This window comes from Dipodomys merriami, unplaced genomic scaffold, assembly GCF_024711535.1.
Source record: "Dipodomys merriami isolate MVZ:Mamm:240054 unplaced genomic scaffold, mDipMer1.0.p SCAF_4, whole genome shotgun sequence".
Taxonomy (NCBI): Eukaryota; Metazoa; Chordata; class Mammalia; order Rodentia; family Heteromyidae; genus Dipodomys; species Dipodomys merriami.
The window spans coordinates 29,196,636-29,210,144 of NW_027205603.1; the positions used below are offsets into that span (position 1 = coordinate 29,196,636).

At 36.6% G+C, this 13,509-nt stretch overlaps 1 protein-coding gene across 12 annotated transcripts in view; it reads left to right on the plus strand.

Annotated features, from left to right (window-relative positions):
• The window catches only part of Rp1 (RP1 axonemal microtubule associated), a 338,377-nt gene that overhangs the window by 30,643 nt on the left and 294,225 nt on the right, over positions 1–13,509 (plus strand). The window lies entirely within an intron of this gene.

Here is a 13,509-nt window from a genome sequence, read left to right on the forward strand (position 1 = left end):
TTTTGTTTCTGTTTGTTTGCTCATATTCCTTTACCATTTGTTTTCTCTTTCATGCCTTTCTGTGGAATACTTGAACAGATACATTTTGAATTATCTGTACTGTTTTAGAGTATATCCTTTGTCTGTTTTTTAGTTGTTGTTGAAGGAATTAACATTATGCATACATAACTTTCAATGTACTGAGGTGGACATTTAGTAAAATGTCTCTTTACCCTCCCTCATTTATAATTGTTTTAATATTTCCTTTATACATATTGAGAGCCACATCGAATAACATTATACTTTCTTCTTCAACTATCATAAATAATTTAATGAATTCAAGACAGAATGTTTATTGTGTTTATTTACATTTTCATCATTCTCTTTTTCTTTCTTCCTTCTAAGATTTCTTCTTGTAGAATTTTCTTTCTACTAAATAAGTCACATTAATCACTATTTTAAGATATATTTACTGGTGATAAACTGAGCTTTCAAAAAAAAATCTAAACATGTCTTGGTGACCCTGCATGCCCCAAGGACATTTTCTCTGGTGTAGAACTCTAGCTTTTTGTCTTTTTTTCAGCACTTGAAAAATGGTTGCAACATCTTTCTGATGAGAAATCTACTGATACTTGAATTGTTTACCTTTGCCCCTATGGGTAATGTATAATTTCTTCCTGGCTGCTTTTATAGTTTTCCTTTGATTTCATTTTCTAAAGTTTGGCTATGAGGTATCTCGGTGTGAATTTCTTTGGGCTTCTTGTCTTTGGGGGTATACTCAGTTTCTTAAATCTGTAGCAGGGATATGCATATATAAGTATATGCTTATGTATAATGTCTATACACATAAAAGTATATATACATATTAATATATATGGTAAATTTCAGAAGTTTTTACAGACACAGTTGTTATGGTCACTAGTCCTATATGATTTATTCAATTTTTTGACATCTCTTCTCTTGCTTGCTCAGCTTAGGTAATTTCTAGTGTTCTATTTTCAAATTCACTGATTATTTCTTGTCTTCTTCACTAGGCTGTTGAGTCCATCTCCTGCATTGTTATTACATTTTTCAGTGCTAGGATTTCCACTAAGTTCTTTATATCTTCTATATCTTTGCTGACTATTTCTACTTATTTCATTTGTTTCAGTGCATTTGTGTTGAAATAGGCTTGCGGTGTTACTTTAAAAGTTACTTCTCAGAGAACTCAAGCTTCTGTGTTACGTCTGCATTGGCATTTATTAACTGTTTAAAAAACAGCTGTTGTTATCTTTAGATAGTTGTATTGTTATAATAACATATTGTTATCTTTAGATAGCTGTACAAGGAGAGGGCTCAACTTAATATATCTATTTATGTGTACAGTGATTCACGAGAGTCACCCCTTCTGCCATTCTCACCCTTTTCTCTCCTTTCCCTCAGCAGTGTCATCGTTTCCTAGTTCCATTTTCAAGTTTGCATATTATGATTGTATTTACCCACCATTCCTCTTTCCATCATCCACTGTCCTCTCATTAGCTCCCACTCTCAGGGAAGAAACGTTTTTGCTTCCTGATATTCATTTTATAAGCAGTATTGTTTTATTTTGCAAGGAGAAGGCCATACAGGTAAAATTGTGTATAAATACACAATGGTATGGGTAGAAATAATGTTTCATACTCATGTAAATAACTCTCTCTTATAAGAATCAAGCATAAGGATTGCTAAACTCAGTGTCCATGCCTCCACATGTTCAGATTGAGAAAATACAGTTCTATAAATGTCTTTGATTTTTTTCTTTTGACTTAACATTTTCTCCATGGCAAAATAAGCAACAAAACCTATTTGTAAGCATAGACTGGCTTTAAACATTTTTTTAAAATTTAATTTAATTTTATTTGTGAACATACTGTACAGAGGAGTTACAATTACATGGGCAGGATAATGCGTACATTTCTTACCAAGCATTGCAGCCTCCTCCTTTGTTTACCCTTCACATCCCTTCCCAGCCTCCCCCCTCCCCCCCAATCCCAATCCTTCTCCTTCCCCCCCCTTCCCCCCCCACACCGACGTTGTAAAGCTCGTTTTGGACATGACAACTTGTACTTCTCATTGTTGCAATAGGTCCACCTGTATCCTTAAACAACTGGTTTTTCCCCATCTCCTCCACAAGTTATACTGACATCAAATATAGTGAAAGCAGGGGTTATACTGTGGTGGAGGGACATACAAAGCAACAAAGAGATAATCTTATAAATGCGTTAGAAACACATGCATGAAAGAAAAAAACATTAAAATACACATCTAAGGGTTCATTTTCTTGACATCACATTATCTGACCTTTTCCGCTTGACTCATACATATACTAGATATTACAAATAAGGGAAACCATGGGACCTATGTTTCTTTGGGCCTGGCTTACTTCACTTAATATAATTTTTTCCAAATTTTTCCATTTCCTAACAAATGGGGCAATGTCATTCTTTCTGATGGAGGCATAGAATTCCATTGTGTATATATACCACATTTTCTTTTTTATTTTTATTTTTATTTTATTTGTGAACATACTGTACAGAGGGGTTACAATTACATGGGCAGGATAATGCGTACATTTCTTACCAAGCATTGCAGCCTCCTCCTTTTGTTTACCCTCCATGTCCCTTCCCAGCCTCCCCCCTCCCCCCCAATCCCAATCCTTCTCCTTTCCCCCCCTTCCCCCCCCCCCACCGACGTTGTAAAGCTCGTTTTTATACCACATTTTCTTGATCCATTCATCTACTGAGGGGCATCTGGGTTGGTTCCATATCTTAGCTATGGTAAATAATGCTGCAATAAACATAGTTGTGCTGGTAGCTTTAGTGTGGTCTTGTTTGTAAACATTTGGGTAAATGCCCAAAAGTGGGATTGCTGGGTCATAGGGGAGTTCTATGTGAAGTCTTTTGAGGAACCTCCATACTGCTTTCCAAAGTGGTTGAACAAGTTTACATTCCCACCAACAATGAAGTAAGGTTCCTTTCTGTCCACATCCCCTCCAGCATCTGTTGTTGTTAGAGTTCTTGATTTTTGCCATTCTAACTGGGGTGAGGTGATATCTCAATGTTGTTTTGATTTGCATTTCTTTTATGGCTAGGGATGTTGAACATTTCTTCATGTGTCTATTGGCCATCCTTCTTTCTTCTTCAGAGAAGTTTCTCTTTAAGTCTTTCGCCCACTTATTTATTGGGCAGTTGTTTCTTTGAGGATTTGTTGTTGGGGGGTTTAATTTTTTGAGTTCCAAGTATATTTTAGATATGAGACCCTTGTCCGTTGTATGGCTAGTAAAGATCTTCTCCCAATCCGTGGGCTTTCTATTGATCTTGCTAGCTATGTCATTTGCCCTGCAGAAGCTCTGCAACTTTATGCAATCCCATTTGTCCAACCTTTCTTTGATTTGTTGTGTTTCCGGGTCTCTATTCAGAAAATTTCGGTCTGAGCCAAGGAGACCTAGGGTTTCTCCTATTCCATCCTGTAATGTTTTCAGTGTCTGCTTTGAGTTCAAGGTCTTTGATCCATTTGGAGTTGATTGCTTTAAACATTTTTTATTGCTGCTCTAAAGGTGATGTCCAGGGAAGTTACAGTCAGGTAATGAGTACATTTCTTTTTGGACAATGGCATCCCTTCCCTTGCTGTCTCCCAGTTTTTCCTTCCCATCGCCACTCACAAGTTGTATAGCTTATTTTTGGCATAGTGTTTAGTGAGCACCTCTGCTGTTTGTTCACCCTTTGTCCCTCTATTTCTGTGCCCTCCCGTGCACTCTCAAATACAGATAAACAAGACAAAAAGAAAAGAAAGCAAAAGCAACAACAAAGAAAAACGCCTCTTGTTTCAATTTCCTGAAGTTGATTTTGATAAATGTAATAGAATAATGTATTTTATATATAATATAATATTTTATATGATCAGATGTATATACATTGTCTTTTAATCATTGAAGATGATTTTTTTTTTGGGTCAGTCCTGTGGCTTTGAGCTCAGGACCTGGGCATTGTCCTTGAGCTTTTTTTGCTCAAAGCTAGCACTCTACCACTTGAACCACAGTGCCACTTCTGGCCTTTTCTGTTTATATGGTACTGAGCAATTGAACCCAGGGCTTCATGCATGCTAGGCAAGCACTCTGCCACTAAGCCACATTCCCAGCCCGTGAAGATGATTTTTTTTTAAGTTTCTGGAATGATTTTTTTTTTTTTGTCAGCCGGGGGGCCTGAACTGTGGGCTTGGGCACCGTCCCTCAGCTCTTCAGCTCAAGGCAGTGTTCTATGACTTGAGCCATAGCACCACTTCTGGCTTTTTTTTGCAGTGCTGAGGGATCAAACCCAAGGCCTCATGCATATGAGGCAAGCACCCTACCACTGAGCCACCTTCCCAGCCCTGAAATGATTTTTTTAAGTGGATACTTTTTTACTGTGTTCTGAGACTGGGTCCTCTTCAGATCCTCTGTTCTAACCAGCCTCCTAAAACTGCTGGCAGGGAAAATGAAGAATGTCTCTTTAGTGCCAGATACTGAGTGTGGATTGATGCCTCATTGACACCTGGGTAAGAGTGTCTCAGAACTGCTGGGCAGAGTGGGATTTTAGGCTTTCTTTAGGGTTATCATTAATCCTGGCCCTCATTACCACTGGATAGTGGTAGAAGTTCTGGCTCCCCTTTGGGTTTTCTCTGATGACATCAGGGGGAAGTGTGGTAACTTGTCAGGTGGGGATGGATGTCTTGGATCCTCACTTGATCTTCACTAATACCACAGTGTGTGGAGAAAAGGGAAAGACCACATCCTAACTGGACAAGGGGAGAGCTCAAAGCTTTCCCAGACAGATGGTGATGAGGTGGCTGTTTTGATAGTATTTGCCTGGGGTAGGGCTATAATTGCCTAATTTATCTATTTACTTTGTCTTTTGAGATTAGTTCTTTCCTGGATCTTTTGCTAGAGTGAGATAATTTTTGTTGGAGAAATTTTAATCTATTCTCTTTGGTGTTTCTGGATCGTTGACTTCTTTAGTATCTAATTTGGGAGCCAGAGATAGAAAGAAAAGCCAAAGAAGGCCTGCTGTATTATTTCTTGGGTCTTGGGATCTCTAGCCCTTCTGACTCCTTGTTGGTATCTTTAAGAGTTAGTTTCATATATAATGTCAATGATTTTTAATTGTTTCACTGAAAGGAATAGATAGCAATAAGCCATGTTTAATAAATATTTGCCAACTACTCTGACCATTTTGTTGTGCCATTTTACTCTATAACGTGAATACAATGATTGGTGTATCCTACATGACTTATATACTGATATTCCAAAGGCAAGTAATCAGATTTATCAGAGACATCTTTGTGTAAAAATAAAGCTTTGAAATCTTTTTAAAATTTTATTTTATTGTAATGTTACTGTACAGAGGGGCTACAGTTCCATGAGTAAGGTAATTAGTACATTTCTTGTTGCACATTGCTATCCACTCCTTTGTTTTTCTCCCACTATCCCTTCCCTCTCCCAGCTTTGAAATCTTATCATAAAAAAGCAAGCAAAATAGAAATAAAATCTAAAGTATTTCAACATGTAGATATTATATATACTTTTCTTTTTAAAATATATTATTAAGTAGTTATACAAAGAGGTTACAATTCAACAAGTCAGGTTATGAGTACAATGCATCTTGATCAATGTTACTCCTTTATCCTCCCCTTTTTCTTCCTTCTCTCCATACTTTTAAGTTATATAGTTCAATTTTTACATAATGAATGTCCATTAAATATGACTATCTTTGATCACTCTTCCTCCTTCCACTCCTGTGCCTCTATTCTCTACCCCAAACATGTTGCTGCTTCCTAGTATTCATTTTGTTGTTGTATTCATTAGTTGTGCAGTGGGTTACACCTTTGAACTCCTACCTTAAGTATACCATCCGTTAAGCTGTTTGTATGTATGAAATCCAGCTTCCAAATATGAGAGAAAATATGTACCATTTGTCTCTCTGAATCTCCATCAATTTCCCTGAAAATGCCATACTATTATTCTTTTTAATAGATGAGTAAAATTCCATTGTATATATGTAGCACATTTTCTTGATCCATTTATCTATTGTAGGGCATCCGGGGCTGCTTCCATAACTTGGCCATTGTGAATAGTGTAGCAATGATCATGAATGTTCAAGTGTCTTTACAGTATCCTTATAATATCATCAAAATCTCTTGTAGGAACATTCACAGAAGTTTTATCTGTAAGATTCCCCAAATGGAAAAAAAACATGAATGCAAAGGAAAATGAATAAATCAAAAATCTAGAAATGAAACATTATTTAACAATAAAAGTCATGAGGTACTGATATAAGTTACATAAACTCAGCAAATACCATGCTAAATCAAAAATATCAGCCATTAAAAGACCATGTATTGCATGATTCAATTTATATGAAATGCTAAAAATGGACAAATCCACAGGGAAATAGTAGACTCCTGGTTGCTTAAGCCTAGTTTAGAGGTAATGAGTTGGTACAAAGATCTGAGTTATTCTAAAATTTGATGTAATTTAAGGCAACTCTGTGAATATTCTCAAGACTTTCAAATCAGCCAGTTTAAATGGATTAATTTTGTAGCATGTAAACCATATATTACTATAGTATTAAAGAAAGATAGATGATCCCAGTGAAATGCTCAAGCAAGCAGGCAGAAACCTTTCTACCCTGTTGTTGAAATGGTTATTTGTTTCCAACCAACCAAAGCTTGAAAAGAATAGTATATGTTTTTACATACATCTTGACTGTGAACAAATGTTTGCACACTTATATTTGTTAAACATAGTAAAAAAATAAAGAGAGGGGAAGGGAATCTAGTGAGAATTAGAGAATAAAGCAAATATATTTGCTGTCCTAATGAACAATCTCTGAATTCTCTGTACACTCTAATATTTGACAGTTCTAGCTTCCTTTCAAGTAATATTTCATCAACTGACTTTCTGGAGAGTGAAGTGTATTTGGGTTTGCTTTCCCTATACTTTTAAGTATCATGAGGTTGGGTCTGGGCCTGTACTGTTTGTGTTTTCATAGTATCTCTGGAGACGACATTCTTCTGCAGAAGCTAAACCTGGCCCTCCTTCCCTCACAGGATCCTCACTTTGTTCTTGTTGTGCAGAGGAAGCAGGACACCTGGTAGAAAACCCGATTAACTGAGGCATTTTCAAATCAGCTTAGACAACAGTCATTAAAGACTTCATGTGGGATGAGGTCCTGACACATGTTCAAATCTCTTGGTGTCTAAGTAACATGGAAGGTAATGGGTTTGCAGCACAGACTTCACTCCATCTGTTAAGTGACCACATCAGCTACATTTGTATCCAGGGCCATTTAGAATTGTGTTGATTCTGTCATAAGCAGAAGTAGCTAAGTAAATAGTAAGACCTAAGTCCTTCTCTAACTATCATGAGAAAATAACTCAGAATTACATATCAAAGAACAATTTAATGTCAAACAATTTCATTTCTCCCCCTTTACTTAAATAAATGAAGAGAAATGTTTATGAAGTGGTTAAATATTTTCTCTGGCAAATGACCCTAGGCTAAAGAGATACGTACAAGGGACTGTGATCAGAAAGATTTCCCAAATGGCTTTAGCATGCTTGGAACAGTGTTGTTTCTGGCTGTCCCCTTAAGATGAATTTTGTGTGGTGATTAGCATCACCTTGGATTAAATTAATTGGCTATCCTCAATCCCTGGTGAACATGCTAAAAATAAATCCAAAGACATTAGCTTCTTCACACGAAATGAGCAGGCTACATAGCCAGTTTGAACTATTCAAACAGCTTAAACATCCTTTTCTTTTCTTTATAAAGGAAGTTTCATATTCTGGTAAGTATAAAACTATTTTAAAATCTTTCTTTTGAAAATTATCTATGTTTTGCTGGCTTTACTTTTGGTTGTTTTTTAATCTGTCTAGATAGCATACTGTATTCTATCTTTTACTATTAGATAAGGAACACATATTACCAAGAATTATTGTCTTTTACTCAAACCAGCAACCTTTGAAATATGCTGATATTGAAGTAGGTGGAATTTCTATAAGAGGAAATCATATGATTCTAGGTTATTTATTCCAGGTTATAGAAGAAATATGTATTCAGTATAGAAATTTGTGCAATACTAAAAAATAAGCAGCTTTTAATTCAACAATACCCATAGCACAGTGAATAATTAGTGTATATTTACTTTCTGCATCTCCTTTCCCTCTTTTCCACTAAACAAAAGTATATATTTGTAATGAAATGAAACTTTTCTAACATTGTCTCTGAATTGCCATAAGTCCGAACCTGAATATATCAGTTTTATTTTCTATGCTATTCTTTCTAAATTGCTTATATCTTACCATAAAGTAGAAAATTAACTGTAAAATATAATTAGTAAAATTATTTGTGCATATTGCAGATCTGCCATTTATTTTGTAAAATGAGGGTGCAAAGGTATAGTCCTATTGGCAGAGTTTACTGTTGGTCTCTGAGCAGGGCACAGTTAAACATAGTTTAAAAATATTATTTAGTAGTTGCACAAAGAAGTTTCAATTCCATAAGTCAAGTTGTGAGTATATGTCTCCCTTCCATCATTCTCCCTCATTAACCCCTTATATCCTTATCCTCAAGTTACATAGTTCAATTTTTACATAATGTACAGTGAATATAATGACTACATTTGCTCGTCTTTCCTCCCTCCATTTCTGTTCCCCCACACTGCCTCCCACAATGTTTGTATGCATGTGCTGTCATGCATGTTTAAATACACTGTTGATTGAGACCAATAACATCACAGATAAGCATAGGAATAGTGAATATGTGAACCAGAGAATGTTTAAAAAGTCTGCTGCATTCCCTGACTCATGTAACCACAATCTCTCAGTACATCACCTCTATAATAATAACAATAAATTAACTAAAAAAACCTGCCTCATGTCAATATGAAAGTATTCATGGTGGCTACATGGTCATTTTATGCAATAAGAAGTTCACCAGAGAAGAGGGGAAGCTATTGATATCATGTTATTAGTTACATATTTTAATGTAAATTGAGCTACAGGGAAAGAGATTTTTGTTAGCCAACTCCCTTGCTACATCCAGGGGTCAGTGGGGAGGAAAATGGAAGGCTTCTAGATTCTACAGTTTCCTCTTTTTACCTGTTCCCACCTCTACTTCTTCCTCAGGAGAAACTTCTGGAGAAGAATTAACCCATCTTAAGCTCTTTAGTTGGTTTGTTGCCTAGGTAATTCCTGAGCATATCACTGCCCTATCCCATTTTCAGAGAATATAAAAAAACTTTACCTTATTATTAAAACATATATGAAGAAACATTGTTTAATTTCCAGCCAAATTCTGATTAGCCTGAGCAACTGATTAAGAAAAGACTGTAGTTAACACAGGCTAACCTAACCTAGCTCAGTGTCATGAGAGGGGCACTCTACTGTCATGTGGTATAAGGGCTCACTCTGGTACACTGGCTAGATGCTGCACTATTCCTGTCTATTTGCTGAGGGCATCTCCATCACCCTGTATCCAGCATTTCAGCTTTATAGGACTTTCCTCTGGAAATTGCTTTCTTCCTATTCCTACCTTCAATCTTGGTTAGAAATCCCTTTTTGAATATTCTCTTGGCACTCATCCACAATTGTGCTTTTGAATTACTCTCTGAATTTCCCATGGACTACCAGGAAATGCACATTAGGGCAAAGACTGACCTATTTCCTCAGGAAGAAATTTGGTTTGCGCCCTTTTCCACTATGATGATAGTGTGCACTGAATGAACATAGATGCTTTTATTTAATGATACTTTTAAATCTTGTGTTCTGTGATTTACATGCAAGGCCCAACTTAACCAGGTATGGGCTCTTAATCCTGGCTCACATTTATGGAAAATCCCAACATTGCCTAAGACTTTTTCTAGTAATTTTGGGAGTTTTCAGAGAAGCTCTCAATGTGATATGGATGGTGTGGACTCACAGGATGTTGTTTTTTGCTATAATCTCTTTGTCAAGGTTCATGGGAATTGTTTGGCTGTGGATACTTTCTTTGCCAATGTTCCTCATCTGCTGACATATGGCAGCTTTTCAGGACAAGGAATGGAGCTTTCAGTTTCTACCTAGAATGTATTGGTCTCAAAAACTATGTTCAGGGCTGATAGCAGGGGAACAGGGTCAATGTGGGGGTGTTTCCTTATTATTATTATTACTATTATTATGATTACAAAAGCAAGTATTTTATTTTTTGCTGGTACTGGGGCTTGGACTCAGGGATCTCTCATTAATTCAGCTTGTTTACTCTGCTGGCACTTTTCTACTTAAGCCATATCTTCATCCTTGTTCTGTTGTTTTTATCTTCCAAGTTCTCTGTGGTGCCCGTACAACATTTCTTGTGTCTTATTTTAGCTAAAAGCAAACACAAAACTCCTCTAAAACTTTAGCATATGGCTTGCACAGATATGTTCACAGATGTAGTCACCAGGTTACCAGAGCTCCTGTAATCCTGCCTATTCAGGAGGCTGAAATCTGGGGGTTGTGATTTGAAGCCCAGGCAGGAAAGTCCATGAGCCTCTTGTTTCTATTAAACTCAGAAAAAGCTGATGTGGAACTGTGGTTCAGTGGTAGAACACTAGCATTAAGCAAAAAGAAGCTCAGGGACAGTACCCATGGCAAGCATGCATGTGCGCGCACACACACACGCACCCACACGCACACACAAATTACAATTATATACTGACAAATATCATTTTCAAAATGGGATGGAAAATGTGTCTCAAGTACTATTCATGTTAAATATTTTCAGATTTAGCATATAAGTCAATCAAACTAAAAATTCATTGGTGGTAGAGAGCTCTGGAATCTTTTATTTAAATTCAGAAGAAACCAATCTTCTTTACATGTTATTTTTAATAGACATACAGTAACTGTGTATATTTATGGGTACACTGTAATATTTTGACATGCATATATAATTTGTAATAATCAGGCCAGGGTGAATGGCATATCTGCCACCTCAGACATTTATTACTGAGGAGAGTTATCATTTTTGCTAGCTATTTTGAACTACTCAATTAATTGTGTCAGCCACAGATCCCACTGTGCTATAGAACATTGGGAGTTATTCCTCCTATCCAACTGTATCCATGTACCCTTGAGCCAGGTGCTCCCTTAATAGTTGATGAAGGTAAGGAGATTATGTAGGCTGCCCAAGGTCAGACCACAGTTTATGAGAGTGGGATGAGAGGAGGCTGTAGTTTTGCTGACTCCACTGCAAAGCTGGATTTCCCAGCTTCTGATGCACATGTCTGTGATGGCTCCCTTTATTGTCTTAAGAACTGTAAACACTTTAAACCTCTCAGGAAGGGAGGAGACATCTAATTTTCAGGCTGATCTTCCAATGCTTTATCCTAAATTACATACAAATAAGATTTGCAAATCTTGGGGATGTAAGAAAAGTCTTCACTGACAGCTTGTGAACATTTAAGTGAGTGAACCAGGCTAGATTTAGAAGGTAGTTTTGCCTTTCTGTATCTTCACAATACCTATCACATCTATTTGTTCAATTTGTTTTCAAGGCTTGCAGGGCTGTTTATTATCAAAAGACACTAATAATTACATTGATTTAAAACAATAGAAAGTAGTCACAAAAGGCTATAAACTGAAAAACGAGTCTAGAGCCAGATAAATCCTAGTAGAAGCTAAACTGCAAGTTTGGCTTCGTTCCATATCTTGGCTATGGTGAATAATGCTGCGATGAACATGGTCATAGCAAATGCCCCTCGGTAGATGAATGGATCAAGAAAATCTGGTACATATATGCAATGGAATTCTATGCTTCCATCAGAAAGAATGACACTGCCCCATTTGTTAGGAAATGGAGAGACTTGGAAAAAATATTAAATGAAATAAGCCAGGCCTAAAGAAATATAGGTCCTGTGGTTTCCCTCATTTGCAATAATTAGTATACATCTATGATAATTTTATCAGATGAGCAGAAAGCTCAAAAGCTATGTACATATGACCATATAAGATGATGCTAAGTGAAATGAACCCCAAGATAAGACAGGGACACAAGAGGTCTTTCTTTGTTGTTGTTTTTAATGTACTATGTGTTTTTTTTTGTTTCCCTTGTATTTTCTTCCCCTATGGCGTATCCCCTGTTGTCACTGTACTTGATTTTGGTACCTTGTATCTTGTATATACATATGTCTAATTTGGGGAGGGGAAAGGGAATAAGAAAACGCTGAAATAAGGATACAGGATGACCCTTTGCAACAAGGATAACCATAAGACTGTATATTGGAAATGAACTTTACAAGTTTGGGTGGGGGGCGGGGAGGAGTGAAGGAGGTCAGGGAGGGAAGGGATAGTGGGAGAACAACATGGGAAGGGGTAACACACTGCTTGACAAGTAATGTACCCATTGCCTTACTCATGTAACTATAACCCCTCTGTACAGCATTTTTACAATAAAATAAAATAAAAAACACAAGAAAGACTAGCTTGATGGAGAAGTTGTAAAGGAAAAATGGCCAGCTCAGGTTGATGTGTCAGATGATTTGCCTGCATCTCCCCACCCCCTTCTAATTTACAGTGGAAACATCTGGTACTAAATATGGCTCATATTTGAAGGTCTATGTGATATTTCCTTCTAGAACTTATTGCTGGGTACATATTATCCTTCAGATATACTCATTTGGTTCCATCCAAAGGACAATATGAACTTTAAAATCTTTTCCTATTTTCCCCCCTTACTGTTGACCAGCAGAACCCAGTGATGAATTATAAAACTCTGGATTTCTGTTTTGTAAATTGTGTAACTTTATTAACTCCAAAGTCTCAAGAAAGGTAGCAGTCAGTGTAAAATAAATATGAAATGGGGCTGGGGAGGTAGGTTAGCAGTAGAGTGCTTGTGTAGCATGTAAGAGCCTCAGGGCTATATCTCTAGTAGAAGGAAAACAAAAATGAAAATAAGTCCTACAAATGTTCATAGCTCTGCCTTGCTGTGGTAATGTGCATTAACACTGGCTTACATGTATATTTATGGACTTTTCCCAATTAGTATAAGGATGTTCCTATGTAAGTCAACATAATTGCATATATGGTTTTCAAACTACTTTCTCAGTTATATGTAATGATTATCATCTTTGTTTTCAAGGTCTGGGTATGTAGTTCAAGCTGGTATTGAACTTGTGATTTCCCTGCCTCAGCCTCTCTAGTGCTGGGGTTGTAGGAATACAAAATCAAGTCACTATGCCCAACTTGTCATGGTCATTGGCCTATGACCCAAATTACACATCTATAAAGCCATATTTAATGGCTGAAGTTTTCCACTGAGTGGGAGTATACATTATAATTTATGTTGGTCCTTATTACTGTCTGCAGCCTTTTAATTTTTCAATTATAAATGTTCTTATTTATTGCTTTGTGTATATATTTTTTTTACTGTGGTTGTTTCAAATTTTCCTTCAATAGTTGTTAGCATAATGAATAAATACAATCCTAGGGATATCCTGCATGTCTATCAAATATAATTAG